The sequence below is a fragment of the Hibiscus syriacus genome, unplaced genomic scaffold (genome assembly GCF_006381635.1).
Source record: "Hibiscus syriacus cultivar Baekdansim isolate YM2019G1 unplaced genomic scaffold, ASM638163v2 tig00112738_pilon, whole genome shotgun sequence".
In the NCBI taxonomy this organism is placed as follows: Eukaryota; Viridiplantae; Streptophyta; class Magnoliopsida; order Malvales; family Malvaceae; genus Hibiscus; species Hibiscus syriacus.
Window position 1 is genome coordinate 9,406,312 of NW_024063392.1, and position 15,966 is coordinate 9,422,277.

At 33.4% G+C, this 15,966-nt stretch overlaps 1 pseudogene; it reads left to right on the plus strand.

The window, feature by feature from the left end:
- The first annotated feature begins 13,406 nt into the window (after positions 1–13,406).
- On the plus strand, positions 13,407–15,165 carry LOC120183112 (annotated as a pseudogene).
- The last annotated feature ends 801 nt before the right edge of the window (positions 15,166–15,966 follow it).

The following is a 15,966-nucleotide window of genomic DNA, read 5'->3' on the forward strand; positions in this document are numbered from 1 at the left end:
ATATTTTTGGGTGGAAGCCACAAATACCTCTTGTTATGTTGTAAATCGAGTAATGATTAGGCCTATTTTAAAGAAAACTCCATATGAAATTTTAAAAAATAAAAAGCCTAACATTAGCTATTTTCATCCATTTGGATATAAATGTTTTGTTTTAAACAACGGTAAAGAAAACCTTGGCAAATTTGATGCTAAAAGTGATGAAGGATTTTTTCTGGGTTATTCCTTAAATTCTAAAGCTTATCAAGTATTTAATAAAAGAACTTTAGTTGTAGAAGAGCCTATACATGTTGTTTTCAATGATAATCCCCTTCTGAGGAAGGATTATTGTGTGAATGATGATGTAGGTATTATAAATACAAATGAAGTTAGACATGACGTTGAAGAACCATCATCAAAAGGAAAAACAAAAGATGAGGTAACTCATGATCCTCTTGAGAATCCAACCATTGAAGAAAGGGAAGTATCTTATCCAAGAGAGTACAACTATGTCAAGGATGGTGAGATTATAGGTGATCCATCCAAAGGGGTAACAACTCAATCTTCTCTTAGAAATATTTGTAATTATGTTGCATTTATTTCATGCATAGAGCCTAAGAATATTAAAGAAACATTAAAAGATGAACATTGGATTATGGCTATGCAAGAAGAATTAAATCAATTTGAGAGAAGTAAAGTATGCACATTAGTTGAAAGGCCTAGTAATAAATCTACTGTAGGTACTAGATGGGTATTTAGGAATAAGCTTGATGAGAGTGGTAATATAGTGAGAAACAAGGCTAGACTTGTTGCTCAAGGGTATACTCAAGAAGAGGGCATAGACTATGATGAAACATACGCTCCCGTAGCTAGGATGGAAGCAATTAGAATGTTACTAGCATTTGCATGTTTTCATGAATTTAAATTATATCAAATGGATGTTAAAAGTGCATTTTAAATGGTTTTATAAAAGAAGAAGTGTATGTGGAACAACCTCTAGGTTTTGAAGATTCAAAATTTCCGGATCATGTTCTTAAATTGACAAAAGCATGTTATGGTTTAAAACAAGCTCCAAGAGCTTGATATGAAAGATTGTCAAATTTTTTAATTGAAAAAGGTTTTCCAAAAGGGAAGGTTGAGACTACATTTTTTTTAAAGCATAAAGGTAAAGATTTATTAGTAGTTCAAATTTATGTTGATGATATAATATTTGGTTCTACTAATGATGTCTTTGCCAAGAATTTTCCAGCAAAGTGAATTCGAAATGAGCATGATAGGGGAGCTCTCATTTTTCTTAGGACTCCAAATCAAGCAAAGAAAAGATGGCATCTTCATCAATTAAGCTAAGTACGTCAAAGATATGCTCAAGAAGTTTGGACTGGAAAATGGCAAACCTCATGACACTCTAATGAGCACTTCAACAAAGCTTGACTTAGATGGAGGAGGTAAATGTGTAGATGTTAAATTATATAGGTCAATGATTAGATCTCTACTTTATCTAACTGCAAGTAGACCACACATTATGTTTAGTGTTTGCTTATGTGCTAGATTTCAATCATACCCTAAGGAATCACATTTACTAGCTGTTAAGAAATCTTTAGATACCTTAAGGACACTCCTAGTTTAGGACTTTGGTATCCTAGAGACTCTAGCTTTAGCTTGCATGCTTTTTCTGATGCGGATTATGGAGGATGCAAATTAGATAGGAAAAGCACCTCCAGTACTTGCCAATTCCTTGGAAATATGCTGATTTCTTGGTTTTCAAAGAAACAAAATTTGTTGCATTATCTACCACTGAAGCCGAATACATTTCAGCTGGTAGTTGTTGTGCACAAGTTTTATGGATGAAACAACAACTTTTTGATTATGGAATTGAAGTTGGTACCATTCCTATCAAGTGTGACAATACTAGTGCTATTTGTCTCACTAAAAATCCCATCCAACACTCTAGAACTAAGCACATTGAAATAAGACATCGCTTCATTAGAGACCATGTCACTAAGGAAATGTAGTTCTAGAATTTGTTGATACTTTGCACCAATTAGCGGATATCTTTACAAAACCTTTAGACAAGGAAAGATTTTGGACACTTAGGAGATAATTAGGTTTAACCAACCTATCTTCACTTAGTGTTTAAAATAATTTTAGCACTTTTAAGACTAAATAAAAAAATGCTAATTTTTGATTGCATTCATTGCTATTAGTTAGGGGAGTTTATGATTCTTGATGAAAAATTAATTTTATGTTCAAATATCGTTTAAAGAATAATTTGAATGTTTGAACATGATTAATGTTCAATATATGAGTTGCCAATACCACTAGAGAAAATTAATTTAGCATTTTGTGTGTTTAAAATCGGATTTTAGTATTTTGGTGCAGAGGAAATCGATACCCCCATGAGGGAACCGATTCCCCCTTAGGGTTCTGGATTTATCGGGCAGAACCTCACATTTTTGCTCAAACCCTATTCTTCTTCTTCCTTCCACCATTTCTCCTCTCTAAACTCTCAAATCTCCATTTTTGCCTCAAATCATCGGTTTTAATCGGAATTCACTTCAAATATCATCTTCTAAGCTTGCTATGATCATTAAAATCGTGCAAAGAACATCAAAATCCACTCAATCTCATCCTCCAAGGTAAAATTTTCTAAACTCTCTATTTCATCAATTTATGAACATAGAATTAGTTTTAATTAGTTCTAGGTTGAACTTTAGATCGGGCATTGATTGTTTAGTGATTAGAAACTAGGTATTACAACTAATTTCATAAAAAACACAAGAATTTTCAAAATTTTGAAATTTTGAAATAAAAAAATGTTTTTCAAATTATTGTGTTTTGATTGAATTATGTTGTTGTTATAAAAACTATACATATTGTTTCTGAAAATCGTATTTTTCAAAAGTTTTCAAAAACTTTGCCCATTAGGATTGATTTAGAGAACCTTGAAATATTGAGGACTCAATTGAGTTTTGGGATTGATTGAATTGCATACATGTTTTTCTAAATTGCAGGTTATCCATTCTATTCCGATTTCCTAAACCATGTCCAATCCTAAACGTGCTAGGTCATCATCTAGTCGCTCACACCGTCAACCAAATCCACCTCCTATTCCTGAAAATCCAATTCCTAATCCTAATCCCATTGATCCTTATTTGTCTATTCAAAACTCGTGCTTCAATCATCCTGGTCCTAGAAATCATCGTTTTTGGTATTATCAATATTTCGACTCTTACAAAATTAGAGAAGAACGTATTCCTTCTCGTCAAGCTATGTTAGATATTAATTTTAAATATACTTCTCTTTTACAAGAGTGGAAATTTGACAAACTCTTTGAACTTGAACCCATTGTCTACCATCAACTTGTTCGTATTTTCTATTCTAATGCCGTTTATTTTAAAAACCGAACTGAAACCGAAACCATAGGAATTCGTTCCTACCTCCTAGGACAATTCTTATATATTGACTCGGCTTACATAGCCAATGCATTCAGATTAGATAATGATGGTATTTCAAATGAAAAACAAATATTAGGATCTTGTTATAAAAGAAGGGATAGTGCAAGTGTCTTAGACCTTCATGAACGTTTTCTTAATCTAATAATTTCTTGGTTGTTTCGACCATCCGGAGGTTGTTATTATACTCTTAGAGCCTTGGATCTTTGGTGGTTACATTGTTTCAAAAACAGTATTAAAATAAACCTACCTCATATCATTTTTGCTGAAATTTTTGAAACCGTAAATCTTGTTCCTAACAAGAAACTCTGTTCATCTCTAGTTTACTGTTGCATTTTGAGTAACCTATTTTCTAAAGCCGGGCTTAGAGTTGGTCTAGATGCCTCATTTCCTCTAACGAAACAAATTAATCTTCTTTCCTTAACGAGAGAGGGATGGATAAATGATAAGGAAACTGGTGAATGGGTTCGATCTTCTAAAAATACTCCGGGAGCTAGTTCTTCACGAGCGCAACCAGAAGCTGACGACGATCCCGAACTTGAACAATTAATGCGAGACATCGATGAAGCCAAAGATGAGCCTGAGCAGCCCGAGGAGCAAGCACAACAAACACATCAAATGGCTCCATATTTTCAATCCTTTATGGAGACATTCGATTTCCGATATGCTACCATGGATTCGCGCTTTACTTCTATAGAGTCCCATTTATCCACAATGGGAGCTCAACAATTAGAAATTCTACGGGAGATGCGTGTAAACAATGAAGCAACCAACGCGCGTATTAATGAACTCACTCACGAAATGGCCGCTATGCGAGCTCGTTTTCCTCCTCCCGATCCGGATGTTTGATTCTGTGCTTAGCTTTAAAAAACTTTGAACTAAAAGATTATTGTTTTAACATTTTGATTATTTTGGAATGTTTGAATTTGTGGATTGATTGATTTTGAATTTGTTTGGATTTATGGATGGTGAGAACTTATATATTTGGTGTGGTTAAATTTATTCATTATTGCATCATTTACATCATTTTAGCAATATGACCAATTTTTTCATGTCACATTAAATATGAATATTGATTATGAAACTAATGGCTAAAGTTTCTCTTGATTGTGATCTTAGCAGCTTAAACTATATAATCAATTGGCTAAATGATTTCAAAACATTGTTTAAAATTCTTTACAAATGTCTTTTTGATTTAACAAAAAGGGGGAGAAGTGTTAAAGTTTTAAAGAGGAGTAAGTGTTAAAGTAAGGGGAGTAATTTTCAAAAACATCGGTTTTTGATTTCAAAATCTTAAAATTACTAAAATGTTTTGTTATATCAAAAAGGGGGAGATTGTTGAAAACATTTTGATATTTTGATATAACAAATTAAGTTAAATGAATTTTAAGATTGTGCAATAAGGTTTTCTAAGTATATTCGATATAATTATTCGAATATCAAAACATTACTCTAAATCTTTCAAAAATCATTTTTAATCCTTACTCAAGTGTAAAATTAAGTTTTAATCTTAAAACAATTTCAAAATAATTTTACAAAGTATTTCGAACCATTTCAAAGCCAAAAATTCCAGATTGCTCAGAGGGAACCGATTCCCCTGAATGGTTTGGCTCCGAGAATTCCAGTATGCTTGGAGGGAACCGATTCCCCCCAGGGGGTACCGATTCCCCCCTGTGTAACGGTCAAAATATTTGAATTTTACACTTAGGGAACTGATTCCCCATAGGGGTACCGATTCCCCCCACGCTCCAAACTGTTTTATTAATTGATTTCACACTAAAACAACTATATTATCTTCATTAATGATCCCCAACGTTCAGAAGTGATTCAAGGTGTATTTAAGCAAGCTTAGAAGCCATTGATCAACAACAAGAAACATCAAGCAATTAGAATCAAGAGAGAATCAAAGAGAAAGCATCAAACCTCAAGTTTGAGCATTTCAAGCCTATTTTTCATTCAATATTCATTGCTTTCAAGAACACTTATTGTGCTCAATTGTATTCATTCTTGAGTGTTCTTTTCTTTGTTCTAGAATTGTGCAAACAATCTACCTTGTGAGGATTTCCTTGTAAGTTTGGAAATTTATATTGTTCTCTTTGGGAGAGAGTGTTCTCAAGAATTTGGGGTATAATTCTTGAGGGTTTGTAAGGTTACTCTTTGTCCTCAAAAGAAAGACAAATTAGTGAATTTGTGGAAAATCCTTAGTGTGGATAGCTAAGGTAGTGGACGTAGACTTTGGTTGAGAAAGTCGAACCACTCTAAATCGCTGTGCAATTTCTTTCAATTTTCTGCAAAAGCTTCCACCAAAATTTTTATTGCCAATTCACCCCCTCTTGGCCAATTCCGTCAATCGATTAACTCAACAATGAGATTAAAACAATGATGCATAATCATTTAAAACCAAAACTCATGCATGCTTAAAATCAAATGAGCAACGAAATAACCAAAATTAAAAGTATTAAGCTTAGAGGTTACCCATTCCTTTTTCATATGTGGCTAGAGCATATTGAATATCATCATTTTCATCACCACTGCTCCCACACACCTACAAGAGACATTTAAGTAGATTTTGGTATCCAAATTACTTTGGATCCTTGGACGTTAGTTTCAATGCCCCTTGACGTTAGTTTCAATGCCCCTTGACGTTAGTTTCAATGCCCCTTGTTCCTTTTGGAACCCATACTTGCCTAATTTTAAAATGTTTTCCTTTCTTCAAAGGACAAGTATATTCCATATGACCATGATAATGACAATGTGAGCATTTTTCCATATTTAAACATAATAGGTTGTTTTTAGAAATTAATTTTTTTTTTCTTTTATTAAGCTTTCAAACTTAACTCCTAACTCAAAATTTTCTTTTTCAAAATCATTTATTTTGATTTTTGAAAGTTCAAAATAAACTTTTTCTTTCAAAATCAAATTATCTTTAATTTTGAGTTTTGAAATTAATTTCGTATATTTGGAATTCATGGTCTCAAATCCCAAATACAACCTATTATAAGCATCTTGTAACTCATCAAAAGTAAATGAATTAAATTCATTTGAGTTAGAAGATACCTCGAATTCTTCTTGAGTGGTCATGAGGCATAGGTTGACTACTTCATCTTCATCATTGGAATCATCTTCATCACTCCAAGATACAACAATGCCTTCTTCCCCTTTTTCTTTAGAAGAGGACATTCATACTTGACATGCCCCTTTCTTTGACAATCGAAACATATCGGGGACTCTTCTTCTTGGTTGATTCATGTTTCACTTCCTTGGAAATCATGAATCTCTTGAGTTCCTTCAAGAGCTTTACCATCTCTTCTTCTTGTTCATCATCGTCTTTATCCACCTCATCACTTGAATCTTGATAGCTTTCATTGGTAGATTTGAAGGCAATACCTACCTCCTCCTCCTCCTCCTTCTTCTTCTTGTTTTTCTTCTCTTCCCTTTCTTCATCTTCCTTCACCATCATATCATGAGTGAGAAGGGAACCAATTAGCTTATCGAGAGTGAGAGACTTTAGGTTTCTTGCTTCGATAATGACCGTCTTCTTTGATTGCCACTCCTTTGGAAGAGAGTAGATCATCTTCCTCACAAGCTTCTCATTTGGGATTACTTCTCCATATCCCTTGAGACTGTTGACAATCACTCCGTCATAGAGTTTCATCTTGAAGTTCTCATAGCTATGGTTGAGAAAACTTTTCTTTGATTCCTTCACTTCGTCGGTTCCTTCATGAGTGACTTGGAGCTTATCCAAAATCTCTTTGGCACTGGAACAAGATGAGATTCTTCCATATTCATTTGGGCCTAAAGCACAAAATAGAATATGTATAGCCTTAGAATTAAGTTGAAAATTTTTCTGCTCTTCTCTACTTCAATCGTTGTACTTGCCAGGTGGAGAGGAGTAACCGTCCATGATTGAGTTCCAAGCTCCTAGATTGTAGGATTGAATAAAGTACATCATATTATTCTTCCAATATGCATAATTTGCTCCATTGAATAAGGGTGGCTTGTTGATCGGTTGTGAATCCATAATAGGATATTCTTCAAGATAATAAGCACCAGAGGAAAAAGTCATTTCTTTGTCGGTTGCGTCGGGAATTGGTAGAGCTTTTTCGAGGATCGTCTCAAGGTGGTTAAACCTTCTTAACGAGTTAGACTCTGATGCCAATTGTTAGGATTTTTGGAAGCTCGAATTGACAACCGGAACGGTTTGCAAAGAGGGGTCGGAATGGTTTTATGTTTAGGGAGTAAGGATATTGAAAGATAGAGAATTGCACAGCGATTTATAGTGATTTGACTTTCTCAACCAAAGTCTACGTCCACTACGTTAGCTATCCACACTAAGGATGTTCTAACAAATTCACAAATTTGTTCTTTCTTTTGAGGATAAAGAGTAACCTTACAAACCCCTAGTTTTTCTGGGCTAAACTAGAATATTTCCCTAGCTTTTACATGGGATTAGCTAGAACCTTTCCCCTTTACAAAAGAATAAGAACTGTAAACAAGAAACCTCTCTAAGGTAGCTGTTTACAAGAATTAAGCTCACAAGAACAAAATATTTACAAGAGAAAGATGAAATAAGAATGAAAAACTCTTCTCTTGTGTTTGATTGCTTGGATGGTTGTTCTCTCTTGCTTCTTCAAGTGTCCTTAGCTTGTATTTATAGCTTGGAATGTGTTTGAAGTCGTATATAGCTGTTGGGGATGTTTTGGAGCCGTTTGGGGATGAGAATCAATTAATAAAACAACTTGAAGCGTGGGGGAATCGGTACCCCCTCATAGGGAATCGATTCCCTAAGTGTAAAATTCAAATATTTCGGCCGTTAAACAGGGGGAATCGGTACCCCCTTAGGGAGAATCGGTTCCCTCCGAGCATTCTGTTTTTCTCGGAGCCAAACCATTCAGGGGGATCGATACCCCCTTGGGGGAGAATCGGTTCCCTCTGGACAATTGGATTTTTAGCTTGAAACGGTTCGAAATACTTTGTAAAATTATTTTGAAATTATTTTAAGATTAAAACTTAATTTTACACTTAAGTAAGGATTAAAAATGACATTTGAAAGATTTGGAGTAAATTTTGATATTCGAATAATTATATCGAATATACTTAGAAAATCTTAAAATTCATTTAACTTAATTTGTTATATCGAAATATCAAAATGTTTTCAACAGATATTTTTAGCGGCACTTTTTTACAACCGCCGGTAAAGGTTATGATATTTATCGACATTTTAAAAAATGTCACTATTTATCTTTTCTTTAGCGGCATTTGTTCCAAAAATCGCTGCTAAATGCAGCTATTGACTACTTTTATAGTTGTGTTTTCTTTATAAATGCCGTAAAAGATCTAAACTTTAATGCCGTTTTTTTCAAAAACGTCAGTATTGCCTATGCATTTAGTGGCGTTTTTTATCCAAACTCCGCTAATTAAAACTAATTTTTCAAATGTTGTTTTATGCTCTTTTGTTACCCAAATTTAAAATTTTAACCTGTAACATTATCTAATAAACTTGACTTCCATAACAACAAACCTGAAATCCATAATAATAAATCAAAGTTTACATTAAAGTAAAATATAATGTAGTTCAACATTGTTAACTAGAATAAACAAAAGCATATATCTAAAACAACACCTACGATGGTGGACTCTGGGATTGATTTTGTATTATCATCTGTGTCATAGTTTGAAGTTGATTTTGAAAGACTTCTTTGAGAACCGTCATCAGTTCTTCCATCATGATGCCACCTCATAAACTCAGCAATGTTTGAGGACATAAAAAATCTTTGAAGCCTTGATCGAATGTTGAACGGTAAATTAAAACACAATTAATAATAGTTTAAAGAAAGCAATAAATCACAGCAAAGCTACTGGCACCAAAAGTGATGGAAAATTCAATATAATCATAATGCAACTTCTATTGGTGTATCTAAATTAATTAACAGCAACTTCCCCCGCAACCAAACGAAACAAGTGATACAAGTGAAAATCCTTACCATTGTCCATGTCTTATATGCCCATGATTCATTTTCAAACATCAATGGCGGGGCATGGAATATGAGGTTGAAGGTAGATGTTTTGGAAGATAAAAATAAAGTATCATAGTTAACAAAGTTATCAAATTTGTAAGGATTTTTAAAAATCCTTAAACAAGTGAAATGTTCTGCTGCTAAAGGATTTTTTTTCTCTTGTATTTGATTTATTTACCTGAAATGTGCATCAAAAGTTAGCTGCTAATGAACCTGAAGATAAGAACCAAGAAACTGTCATTCCCCAACCTTATTCCTCAACTTTTTACGTAGATTATTAGTATAATTTTTCTTCCAAAAGAGTAATAGTGCACAATCAGAATAACACATTTTTTAAAAGAAAAATAGTTAAATCTGTTTTAGAGAACCAACAAGCTTGGATGATTTCATCGAAGATATAAGAACAGAGAAAATCATTCCCAAACTTGTGGGTCATCCGAAATAGTGCACAAACCTGTGGTCAGACTCAGAATCACAAGAATCAACAAGCTGAAATTGTATAAACACATCTCATTTTTCATTACTTCCAAGTATATTTCATGAAATAGAGTGTAATATTTCCATAATATTCAAAACACGTTGTGCAGTATTCTCATAGGCTCACAAACTGGATCATCCGAAATAGTGCTAAGACTTTGCAACTGATCTGTCAAGGATGAAGAAGCATCACCTTGGGCACCGAGAGCAGACACGTTCTTGGATGCAGCAACAGTGAAGGATGAAAAGTATGAATCAGATAAAGACTTTCCTACAATGATCTTCCCTACAAGCAAGCATCAAATCAGTGTCCCACAGAGAATGCTTTTGACAGTACAAAAATTATACTAGCAAATTCAGATCCATCTTCATTAGAGAATAAGAGAGACCAAAAGACAGGGTCATATTGGAAATAGGTTGATAATGCAGCAATTATTCGCCTATATAACATTTTCAAAATAAATTATTTGTATTTTCTGCTTAAAGCTCCCTAACTGCAAAATTAAAATATCTCTTTCCATTTGATGGTTTCTGCTATTACACTGCAACATCCTTTTTTAAAATTCCACTTTCACATTTATGATTTAACTCTGCTCTTCATTTAAAAAACTAGAAAATTCTTCATTGTAATTCATTTACTGCCACAAATTCAGCAGTAACATTTTGAATCATGCTAATCAGTTCTTCAACAAAGCACCTATTGACCATTGCGATTCCAAAAATCAAGGAAAATTCAAATATTCATACTTCAATTATAAATTTCATTAAGAAAAAGAACACAGTATTTGAATTCGTTGCTTTCCGCGTCTGGATCATAGTACAACCCAGATTTTTCTCCACCGTTGTTTCTAACTTCATCAATAAAAACAACAAGCATCGTAACAAAACTGCTAAAGCTAACCGATCACTGTTTTATCAACAACTTGTTCTTAATCAGAAAACGGAAAATGAGATTATATTAGTTAAAGGATCCCTAGAAAAAAATCATGAGCTTATTAAGTTTCCAGAAACAACAAAAATAAATGGATACCATTAAAATATTTCAGTAAATTTTAAAAATCGTTACCTTTTTTTATTTACCACAACTTCCCCCGCAACCGAACGAAACAAGTGAAACAAAATAATAAAGTGACCTTTAGCAGCAGCGGGTTCTCCGTAGAAGTTGGATAAAACAAACAAGGCAAGGGGAGGAAGCAATTTTGAGAAGAAAATGAATCACCTAAATTTGGGGTCTTCAAAAACTGCTTCCGATAATGAAGCTGTCCGGCAATGAAGAGAAATAGGTGAAGAAGCAGTAGATTCGACGAAGAGAAACTGAGATTGGCGTTTTTAGCTGCGTGTGGGTTTTGGGTAAACGGCGGGAATGAAATGCAAAACTTAGAAGCGGCAAATAGGTCAAGGGAAAAAATAAAGAAGGTTAAAGGGACTTGGAAACGCAAAACTTGTGGTGTTTGTAAATAAAAACGCCACTAATGTACTGATCAATTGTGGCGTTTACTAAAAAACGCCATTAAAATATGTTGTGGCATTTTTAGTGGCATTTTTTCAAAAACACCATTAATGTTATCAGATTATGGCGTTTTGGCTCTAAACGCCGCGATATGCAAACCATTGTTGGCTTTCTATCAAAACGTCGCTCTAAGCACTGCTACATACCTCTTTCACTTTAGTGGTTTTTAGCGGCGTTTTTCAAAAAACACCACTATAGGTACATGACTATTGCGGCACTTTCAAGAATCGCCACTAAATTGTTTTTAGCGGCGTTTTACAAAAAACGACACTATAGGTTAATGACTATTGCGGCGCTTTCCCACAAACGCTGCGAAATCTGTTATTTTGTGGCATTTGTTCTAAAAACGCCACGAGAGGTATAAAGTTACCGGCGTTTGTTTATAAAACGCTGCTAAAAATGCCACTAGAAACTCATTTTGATGTAATGTGTGAAGAAAATAATAAAGAGAATGATATAAGCTCATGTAATGCCCCTATTCTACCAGTAGAAGCAATTTCAATGGAGTTACTGAATGAGCAACTTGAAATGGATAATGTAGATAAGAGAACCTATTAAAGTGACCCAAGTGGGGAAGATCAGACAATAACTGACCAACCCTTGCAAAAATCACTAAACTTGCCAACACTAGGTCCAAAGTTCATCAGCAGAAGCTCCTGGCCTGGTATATTCCAAACCAATTTCATCATACAATTCTGTTTAAACTTCCTTCAGCTATGGTTCCACAAGCAACTCAAGCTTATACGAGAAACCTTTCAACTGAGGATTATAAACTTGAATTAATTATCGTTTTATATGCAATTTTTAGAATGTTTTGATATTAATTTTATAAAAAAAATAAATGGTTGTTTAATTAGTTTATTTTTATTTTTAGATGAAGTGAAAAAATATTTTTAATTTGATCTTAAATTTTAATCATATTTTTAAGTTAGATATTTTTTCTTTGATTAAAATAGAAGCTGTTAGTTTTATTAAAAAATGAGATAATATTCAACATTACCATAAACCTATAATGATGACATATCCCTATAACCATTAACACAAGAAACTAGCTACTTGAAATCATATAATGAACCATACAAAGAAAAGATTAAAACCTCATATAAAAAACTCAAACAAAAGATAGATATTAATATATCTAATTCACCAACGAATGAACCACAACATGATATCAAACTATTGAAAAACTACCGACAATCACAAACTAGAGTCGAGCTTCGTGAGAAAACTATCACTGAACGCAGATCCCATAACCAAATTCAATCTGAGAGTCTAAAGTAGAGAAGAATAACAAGATAACAAATAAGCATCATCTTAATCGATTGAAACATTGTCAAATTCAACCCTGAGAAAATTAAACAAAAAATAACCAAATGATTGAAAAAATGCCAAAAGGCAGAGAGAAGCGTGTCATAGAGACAAAGTTATTAAAAATTAAGAAAAATAAAATGTTATATAAGAAAAAAAAAGGAAGTACATGCCCCCAACAACCAACGCTAAGGTTAATGCCACCATTGCCAAACAAAAAAAGGGAAAATTAATAAGAAGCAAGACTAGAGAGAATTGTTTTTATAGTATAACGAAGGTGGTTAGTTTTAATTTAAATATTAATTTGGTTAAAATAGTATTAATCACTAGTATATAGTTTGGTTCAATGATTAAACATTTGAGTCTTTTATATGGACCTCTTTCTCGATCCTATAGAATTACATTTTGAGATGATTTTAAGTGGTTGGGCGTTGTACTTTTTTAGATGTCCATGTTTCAAATCAAACTGAGGTGATGACATTTTTACAATTGCAATTAGTTTGATGATAAAATGAAATAAAAAAAGCTTAAAATTACTTGTTATCTGATATGGCATTGAGGCCCATTAAAAGCTAAAGGCCCAGCTCATATGCGCGCTTTCCAAAATTCAAATTCATAATCTTTCCGATCCCAAATGCCAAAACACTAAAGATTTTCTGTCCTTCTGAATCAGTTGAAATGATTTCTCTAAGCCAAGGAGAAGGAAATTCGAAACGAGAATGGTCCTTAAAAGACTTCGAGATCGGAAAACCCCTCGGAAAAGGCAAATTCGGTAGAGTCTATCTCGCCAGAGAAGTCAAGGTTTTCTTTTCTCATTCAATTTATCAACTGTTTTAAACTTTAGTTTACAATTTCATTTTCTCTAAAATTCACGTTCGTTGTCTCTTTACACCGTCTATTTCTGAAGGATTGCATGGGTTTTTTTTTTTGTTTCTGGTAGAGCAAATACATTGTGGCATTGAAAATCATATTCAAGGAACAGTTAGAAAAATACAGGATCCACCACCAGTTGAGGAGAGAAATGGAAATCCAGACCAGCCTTCGCCATCCCAATATACTGCTCCTTCTCGGCTGGTTTCATGATAGCGTACGTATTTTCTTGATTCTTGAGTTTGCTTATGGGGGTGAGCTTTATAACGAGCTTAGAAAACATGGTCATCTCAGTGAGGAACAAGCTGCTACAGTAATGGCCCAATCCTCTTTTCTTCTTCTTCTTCTCTTTGTGTGTTTCAATTGCTTAAATTATTTTCAACTTATTAATAGATTTCAGTTTCTAATTATTTGAGTTCATTCAATTTTATGATCTGAAACATTTTTTTTCAGTACATTGTTAGTCTGACAACAGCATTGGCTTATTGTCATGAGAAACATGTAATTCACAGAGATATCAAACCAGAAAATTTGCTGCTTGATCATGAGGTAAGCTGATGCATTTCCTTTGTTCTCTTCCTCCATCCGCTTCTTTTGCATAGTTGAGAAATCCATTTTGTAAGTATAAACCAGAGATTTAAAATGCCATTGCGGCAATAGCAGTCATTGCAAATATCGCTGTAGTAAAATAATGGTTTCGGACAACACCTTTACGACTATATAACGGCCATGACCGCTATTTAAATCCCTAGTATAAACTGAACTCTGTCCTCAGCATGGGTATTTTTGTATGAAATTATATGTTGGGTTTTATCATTAATGTTGTCATATGTTACTTGAATTGTGTTCGAGTAATCCCCTTATGACTACAAACATATACACGCACATAGGGTCGGTTGAAGATTGCAGACTTTGGATGGTCGGTACAATCAAGAAGCAAGAGACACACAATGTGTGGAACTCTGGATTATTTAGCACCAGAAATGGTGGAAAACCAAGCTCATGACTATGCAGTGGATAACTGGACATAGGGTATTCTCTGTTATGAGTTCCTCTACGGGGCTCCTCCATTTGAGTCCGAGAGTCAAAGCGATACATTCAAAAGGTAAGTAGAAAAGGGTGTTTTCTTATGCATTAACCTACTGTGGATTGATAATCGAGCTGTGTGGTATTACAGGATTATGAAGGTTGACTTGAGCTTCCCATCCACACCTAATGTCTCAATGGAGGCTAAAAATCTCATCAGCCTGGTAACAATATGAATTTTTATGGAAAATTAGTGTGCAAACTTTGGCATATGAAATTCTGAATACAATAAATTGAATCTTATCTGCAGCTTCTTGTGAAGGACTCTTCAAAACGGCTCTCTCTTCAGAAGATCATGGAGCATCCTTGGATTGTTAAGAATGCAAACCCCAAGGGTATTGGCAAAAAATAGGACCTCTAATAGCTTCAGATGCAGTGTTATAAATGCTTTTAAAGGGCAAAGTGAGTTGATGATGGGTTTTTATCATAACCCTACATCCTTGAATGATTGGTTTTTATGGGGAGCAACTTTCATTGGTTTTCATGTAATCAATTGCAGAAGCCAAGGCTCTCTTCTGACACATTAAGCTCTACTGTTGTCCATATAGGCGTTCAACCATGAATTTGATAAAAGATTAAATGGTATTTTGGCCTTTTTAGCTGTATTCCATTATTATTTTGATATTTCAAGAAATTTTCGAATCGATTATTTTTAAAAAATTTAATCGGATGCATGTTTGACATTTTAGGAGAAGTATTGTGTGGTAAATAATGTCAAAAGTTTTTAAAATTTTATAAGAAAACTTTAATAATATAAAAACTCAATATATATTTAATAATACTTTTTTAAATATTTAGTATTTAGAATTAAAACAAATTTGATAGAATGGGTAAACTTTGGAATTAAAATTATTATTATTTTTGTTACACTAAAGTTTATGTTTGGGGTGACTTTCCCAATCGAAGGTCAGGCATACTTAAGAACCAATTGTGAATTACATAAGAATTTACAGATTGTCCACCAAAAGTGATAATAGTATAATTCGAACTTGGCCTTATAAACTCAAATTCCTGAATTTCAATCACTTGTGCCAACACTAGTTGGCTAAATTAAAATTATTATTATTTCATGTATTATTATATTTTTGTTAAATTAACGACTAAACTTAAAAATAGGATATTAAATAAAAATAAAAATAACATTAGATATAATTTTTAAAATAAATAATTAAATGATTAAAAGAAAAGTTGAGAAGTAGGTACCAAATAAGTAATTTACAGTATGATACTTTAACCTAAAATGAATAGCTATTCTCTAATTTTAGGTCCG